Genomic DNA, 7,709 nt, shown 5'->3' with positions numbered 1-7,709 from the left:
ATCTTTTGTTTCCTATATGAAGAAATTTCCACTTGCCTCTGTTAATTTAACCTATCAAGACAGTTTTGAATGATATTTCCATATTTTAGAATATTAGCTATCCTATCCAGCTTTGTGTTACCTGTAAATGAGAGAAACACCGCCTTCACCTTTTCATTCACTTCATTAAGAAAAACAAAAATGTCTCCACTTAATGTCATGCCATTCTGCTTACACTCAACTAGTTTGCTGATCGGTATGTCATGCTGATAGTCAGTTAAATGTTTTCCTGGAGGTGTTATACTTGATCTTAAAAGCATTCCCACTCTCTACTGAGGAAGTTATCCAATGAAAGTATGAGTTCGTTAGCCTTGCAACATTCGCATGTCATCTGGTCAATATTCCCTTCTTTCAAGAAGCTTATAAATCAATGCTTATAAAAAAAAAGGTTCATCTTACAAATCAAATACAAATAACATTAATCTTATCAGTTTTCAGTGTCAAACAGAATTGTTCTGCAGTTTATTGTAGCTTCCAGAGGGGGGCAGGATTTGTTCTCCTCAAGGCATCCTGTCCTTCTCCAGAGGAAGTACAGGTTGTCCTTGACTTATGACCATAATTGAGCCCAAAATTTCTGTTGCTAAGTGAGACGTTTGTTAAGTGAGTTTTACCCCATTATATTACTTTTCTTGCCACAGTTGTTAAGTGAATCCCTGCAGTTGTTAAGTTAGTAACATAGTTGTTAAGTGAATCTGGCTTCCCCATTGACTTTCCTTGTCAGAAGGCCAAAAGGTGATTATATGACTCCGAGATACTGCAACCGTCATAAATATGAGTCAGTTTCCAAATGTCTGAATTTTGATCACATGACCATGATTATGCTGCAACGGACATAAGTATGAGAAACAGTCATAAGTCTATTACTTAGTCAGACTGTTACTTACTTACTTACAGCAGTGCTTTGTAAAGTGCTGTTGTAGCTTCAAATGGTCATTAAATGTAGTGTTCTAAGTCATGGATTGCCTGTACAGGATTTCTCTAAGATAATATAAGAAGCTTCAGAACAACATCAGCTAATTCCTCAGTATCACAAATGCAATTCACATGGGCCTGGAGATGTAATTAAAGGTAAATATTCTCCTCGTACATATATGCTAGTCGTTCCCGACTCTAGAGGACAGTGCTCATCTCAGTTTCAAAGCCAAAGAGCCAGCAGTGTCCGAAGACGACTCCATGGTCATGTGGCCGGCATGACTAAATGCCAAAGGTGCACGGAACATTGTTACCTTCCCACGAAAGGTGGTTCCTATTTTTCTACTTGCATTTTTATGTGCATTCAAACTTCTAGATTGGCAGAAGCTGGGACAAGTAACGGGAGCTCACTCCGTTATGCGGCATTGTAATTGTAATAAGATGTAACTGGGTGGTTTCAAATAAGAACAGATCAGTGATCAGCCCTTGTGACTTCCTGTGTTTCTCTCTCATTTGACAGCACCTATATTCTCTTTTACGTGAGGAATCGCACTGTGAGATATAGAGCAATTGCAGGTACATTTTTTCTTCGAGGAAAACGTGTTTTGGTTTCCAGATGGCTTTATAAAATCCCCTGACTTATGCAAAGTGTAAGGCACTAAATATAATTCACAGAATGATGGATGATGTTTTGCTAAAGTTGCTGTTTGGACATAGCAGGACAGTTAGATCTTGGAAATAAAGTATTATTTGGGAGAAAAAGTCCTTGACAAAGTGCATAGGCAGTCTCTGAAAATAAATAGATGAGAAAAGAGCTTATTTTAAACACTGAGGAAGGTCTTGGCGTATTGGGGTGTGTGTGTGTTAAAAACCACCCAGGAGTGGGATGCTGGGGGTTCACACGGGTTCGGGCAAATCCTCTAGCTAGGATTCTGCACAGTTCAGTGAACCCCCAAATGCTACTCCTGGCTGGGCAAGCCCACCCTGTCCCATCCCACCCCTCCCACCTCACCCCTCCGAGGAGTCTCCACGTGGTTCATTCATCATGCCAGGTAAGTGCAAGGCCCACATGGAGGCTCAGGGAGGGGAGAAAACAGGCCTACCAAAAGTTCCGGAAATCCAGAAACGGGCCTGTTTCCAGTCTCCGGAGGGCTTCCAGAGCCTGTGGGAAGCAGTTTTCACCCTCCTGGATGCTCAAGGAAAGCCTCAGGAGCCTGGGGAGGGTGAAAAATGGGCCTACTGGATGTTCCAGGAGTCTGGAAAGAGACCTTTTTCTGGCCTCCGGAGGGCCTTCAGAACCCAGGGAAAGCAGTTTTTGCCCTCCCAGAGGCTTGAGGAAAGCCTCCGGAGCCTGGGGAAGGCAAAAAACTCTCCCAATGGTGCAGGAGGCTGACTAGGTCATGCCCACCATGGCCACACCCACGCCCACCCAGCAACGGGGCAGCAAACCCGTTGCTGCAATTTTTAAAGCCCACCCCCGAAACCACTCACTGTTCTGAAAAGTAAAAACCATCTAAACCTCAGACTCCTAATGCTTCATGACTATCTTTTTAAATGGATTGAACTTCAGTCAAACAATTACATTATTTATGCTAATAACATTATAAATATTGCTTTGCAGGCCTGTTTCATTACAGGGAATACGGGTAGTCCTCGACTTACAACCACAATTGAGCCTAACATTTCTATTGCTAAGTTCATTTAGCGACCGTTCAATGTTACAAAGGCACTGAAAAAAGTCATTTATGATTCCCCCCATGCACACTTACGACCATTGCAGCACATGATCAAAATTCAGATGCTTGGCAACTGACTCATATTTATGATGGTGGTTGTGTCCCGGGATCATATGATCATCTTTTGTGACCCTCTGACAAGCAGAGTCAATGGGGAAGCCAGGTTCATTTAACAGCCATGTTACTAACTTAACAATTGCAGTGACTCACTAACAACTGTGGCAAGAAAGGTCGTATGGGTCAAAACTCTCTTAACAATTGTCTCACTAAGCAACAGAAATTTTGAGCTCAATTATGCTTCTGAGTCGAGGACTAAATATAATCTGCAGTAATCAAAGAGTGTACAGGATGAATATGAATATAAATGCCATTGTGCCCATAATTAAAATATGACTAGAACCCAGGGGTGGAATTCAGTCGGTTTGGACTGGTTCCGGTGAACCGATAGCTCCAACAATCAGCTGAGAGCAAACCTGTTCGCTCCAACGATCTGGTGTGCCCGCCGCCTGCCCCTGCAGTATACTGACCTACATTTCTTTTGTTTGAAGCCCAGCTGATCAGTGCAGCAGAGCGGATTGCCGCACCTCAGCTGTTTTACTCACCGGTGCTGCAGTAGAAGCTAAGTTTTTGAGCTGTTTTCAAATGCACAAACGATTAAAGTGACCATGTGTGCGCAAAGCACGCACTCAGCGAACCAGTTGTTACACGCTGAATCCCACCACTGCCAGAATCCTTTGCAATACTAAGGCCTATAATCCAAATGTACAGGGCTTTTTCTAAGTGACAAGGTGACAAATCAATAGAACAACACCTGCATAGGGCTCAAGAACTTTTATTATCTTTATCAAATAATATAGCAAATATAATTGCTTCCTGCCTTGCACCACAAGCTACAAATGCTGATAAGATTGATTTCCTTTTTGGTGAAAGAACAGAAAAAACTTCATTGTCCTTTTTTTTGCTCCCGAGCCTATTCTACAAGGCTCTGTGGCTCAGATGGCTTTTCTTCTTGATTTATTCTTTTGACTTCATTTAGTATATAGTGAATGTGTCAGTATAATGCATGATTATTTTTGATTGATTGGATGGGGGCAGCAGTATTTCAGTATATAAATATCCTGGCTTGTGTAGAGTACTATGAGTGTGTTTGAGCTCTGATTGCACTTATGGAATATCAGCCATAATATGTCAAAAGTGGTATGGCTGTAACTATAATTGTTAATTCAATTTATTCTTTATCTCATATAAACGTCTCAACTGACCAAAGCTATAATTGGGCAGGAAAAATAAATATTCCTAAGCATACTTGCTGACTTGCAGTATGGAATATAAGAGGAATACATGATAAAGAGCATGAATGAATAAGATAACTAAAATAGATCATTCATGTGTTTGTAAAATAAAGAGAAAGAGGTAATAGATCTGAATAAGTTTGCCTGATTTTGTGGAGTGCAGCTGATGCATATGTGCAAGAAAATGAAGGTGTGGGTTTAATCTTGAATGAAAGGCTGAAATGTCTGTCAGAAAGAATGAATTAAATCTCATGTAGGTCATTTTCAGGGTGTAAGAATTCCTAAAAAGATAACAGTTCTGGCCTCTGGTTAAGATTCCATGATTAAGTAGACATTTCTGAAGGAGTGGGGATGGCGTTGTAGCAGGGATTTGAGAGAACATGAGTTTGCCCACCTGCACTCTGAGCAGTTGCTCCTCAAGACGAGACCACAGAAACAAGAAGAAAAAGGGATCAAGAGTGAACGAGTGCTGAGAAAATGTGAATAGAAGATTGAGTAAGCAGTATGGAAAAAGTGTTATTGAGATGGCTTTGTCATACAAGGCAATGAATGTTGTTAAACAATTTTATGAAAGAAGAGTCAATAGAAGGGAAAGCACGGAGTTAATAAGTTCCTGAAAAAGAGAAGTTTGGCATTTAATGAACAAAGGCTTGTATGGATGGATGGTTTGAAAAGATGGAAAGATACGGAGATATATAATGAATAGTGCTACTGCTACAAAACTACATTTAATTAGAGCTCATTTTCTTTTATCTCCTGCCTTTAATTTCTTCTGCTTATTGCTTCCTATTCTTTGCACATGATGTAGAGTTGCTTGTCCTGAAAGTGCATAACCTATGAGTACGGATGGGTGTCGGACCTCACTTAGAATAAAGCAGAAGGCAAGTGCTTTGCTTTCACTGTTAATTTAACAAAATTTAGATTTTTGTGTTGAACAGGTATCCTACTCTCTTAAGTGTAATGCTTCGTGTTTTCTTTTCCAAACTTTCTCTCATCGCATAATCTTTGGTAATGTTCCATTGTTCCTTTCAAGTTGGGCTACACTCTTCACTCCACTTGCCCTGAGATGAAAGAAAATGAAGTTTTCATTACTACTCGTCAAACACATATCATAAAATGCCGTGTGGTTTGTCCAAAATATGTATTTTCCATATTTACCTTTTTGCATGCATGTTTTACCACTAGCCTAATTTAGGAGATGAGGCAATGGAAGCTTCTCTCTTTTAGGACATAAAAATGCAAGTATTTTTTTAAAAATATTTACTGATATGTAGTGAAAATCCTAATTAATGGTTTATATAGATACTACAATCGGATGCCCTGCAAAAGTGATGGGACCACTTCTACCTTTACAAGCTATGAGGTTAATGAACACCTGATTGGGGAAGGTTTTTCTCTGCTGTTCTATTCTCTTCCTCACATTTTCCTTCATGGAAGTTTTAATTCTAACATTACCTGAACCATTAAGACAGACACCTTTATTTTCTGTGATCTCTAATTAGGAGACAATCAATATTTCTTAATATTTCAAAGGTATTACAAGGACGGCTGTAGCAAAGCGCTGCCATAGCCCATCTCCAAAATATGGCAATTCTTATCACAAAATATAACAATGGTGCCCAGCTTGGACAGTTACAAAAGTGTTCTTAATGCAAATTAATGAAGAATAAGACTAGTAAAGCTTCCTGACGTAAATGATGGCTATATATTACCTCTAGCAAATGGTGGCAGCAGGTTTCTCATTACCAGTTGCTAGGAAACCAAGGTGGGCTAGTGTATTGTACTCATATCTCACTTATGGGCTTTCTACAGATACCTTGTTGATTTGTGTGGAAATTCTGGAATCAACAGGGCTTTGATCTGACCAGCAGATCAGTATTTTGACACTAAAAATGCTATAAAATATAATCACTATGAGGATACAGTTGCATGTAATTAGTGTTTAGACACCCTTGGTCAAAGGCTACATCTCAACGAATACTTAAGTGAATCGAAGTTACTGGTACAAAATGAAACACGTCTTTCTGCAAATATAAATGCATGCATACTATTTATGTGCAGCTGTTTACAGAATTGGAATAAGAAAACAGTGACCATGATAGGTTTGGCTGCCCTTTGAATTGCTTCCCTGCTCCTTTTTTTCTTTTTGTAATGTGAAAAGAAAGGTCCTAAAAGTTGAGTTATTTCTTAGATCTGTTCAGTAGCAGTTCTACAGATGAACAATCCCTCTGAACCACCGAACCTGTCTGGTTGTGACTGTTGCTTTACTTTCAACAAATATGGGTTCCTCTCAGTGATGGGATTCACATTTTTTTTACTACCGGTTCTGTGGGTGTGCGCTTGGTGGGCCTGGCAGGGGAGGATACTGTAAAATCTCCATTTGCTCTCGATCAGCTGGGACTCGGGAGTCAGAGAATAGATGGGAGCGGGGCCAGTCAGAAGGGATATTTACCGATTCTCCAAACTACTCAAAATTTCCGCTACTGGTTCTCCAAAACTGGTCAGAACCTGCTGAATACCACCTCTGGTTCCTCTACATATTTGAAAATGAAGATAATCCATTCTTGTAAAAGAAATCTCAACACTTTCAGTTAGCAATTTTAATGGTGACAAACCCAAGAAATTTGTGCTAGAACTGCCCCCAAACTGGTGAAATCTGTAAAACAAAATCTCTGCAAATGACCTCTTGAAAACTCAACAGATCCATCGAACAATGTTGGTTATACAACAGTGATCCATGTGGGAGAGATGACAGGTGGCGTATTTTTTTCTCTAACCTCATCATCTAAAATCTTTGATAAGCCTGAAACAATGTTTTGGATTCACTGTTTTTATCCTGAAACTAAAAATGGCAGCCCATAAACAGTAAGTGTGCATTCATATTTTCATAAAGCTGCTTATATTTTCTACTAATAGAGGTTGAACCAGAACCTGTTTATCTAGACCAGGGGTGTCCAAACTTGGGAACTTTAAGACTTGTGGACTTCAACTCCCAGAATTCCCCAGGGAGTTGAAGTCCACAAGTCTTAAAGTTCCCAAGTTTGGACACCCCTGATCTAGACTTTCATTTAAACCAGTGTTGGCCCACTTAAGATGTTTGGACTTCTCCCCAGAATTCCCTAGACCGCCAGAGTTGAAGTCCAAATATCTTCAAGTGATCAGAAACACTGATTTAAACATACAATTTAATCAGAGGTGCCTAAACTTTTGCATGCAATTGAAGGAAAGACATTTGCTACCTATTTTGGAAGGATAATAAAAATTATGTTTGTAAATTAACATATGTGGAAACCTTCAGGCTTTCTCAACTAATATTGTACCATAGGCTAGAAGGAAAGAAATGGTTTGTATGAATCTATTCATTTCTATCCTTTGTATTAAAAAAAAGCTTGAATGTCAATAAAATAAAATACAGTAGCAGCAGTAAAAGGTGTTACGGCATGCAAGTTTGCTTGTGAAAATGACCTGCTGGAACCCAACAGGGCTAAATGTTCCTGAGAGAAGGTTTAGGGACAACACACTTGGCAGGGAGAATTAAATGTTTCCTTCTCTGCTGAACTTTGTGTAACACAAATGATCCCATCATAAGAACCTTGGCAACTGAATAGAGACTGCAGTAAGATCCTGAGATACGGCAGAAGCAAAGCATGTAATTTTCCCTAAGTATACAATGAGCGTGCGATCAAAGATAATTAGGAAAGAGTGTAAGGAAATAGATCAGTAGTGGCTA

This window comes from Natrix helvetica (assembly GCF_964273705.1).
Source record: "Natrix helvetica genome assembly, chromosome: 3".
NCBI classification, from domain to species: Eukaryota; Metazoa; Chordata; class Lepidosauria; order Squamata; family Natricidae; genus Natrix; species Natrix helvetica.
This window is presented reverse-complemented; position numbering follows the sequence as displayed.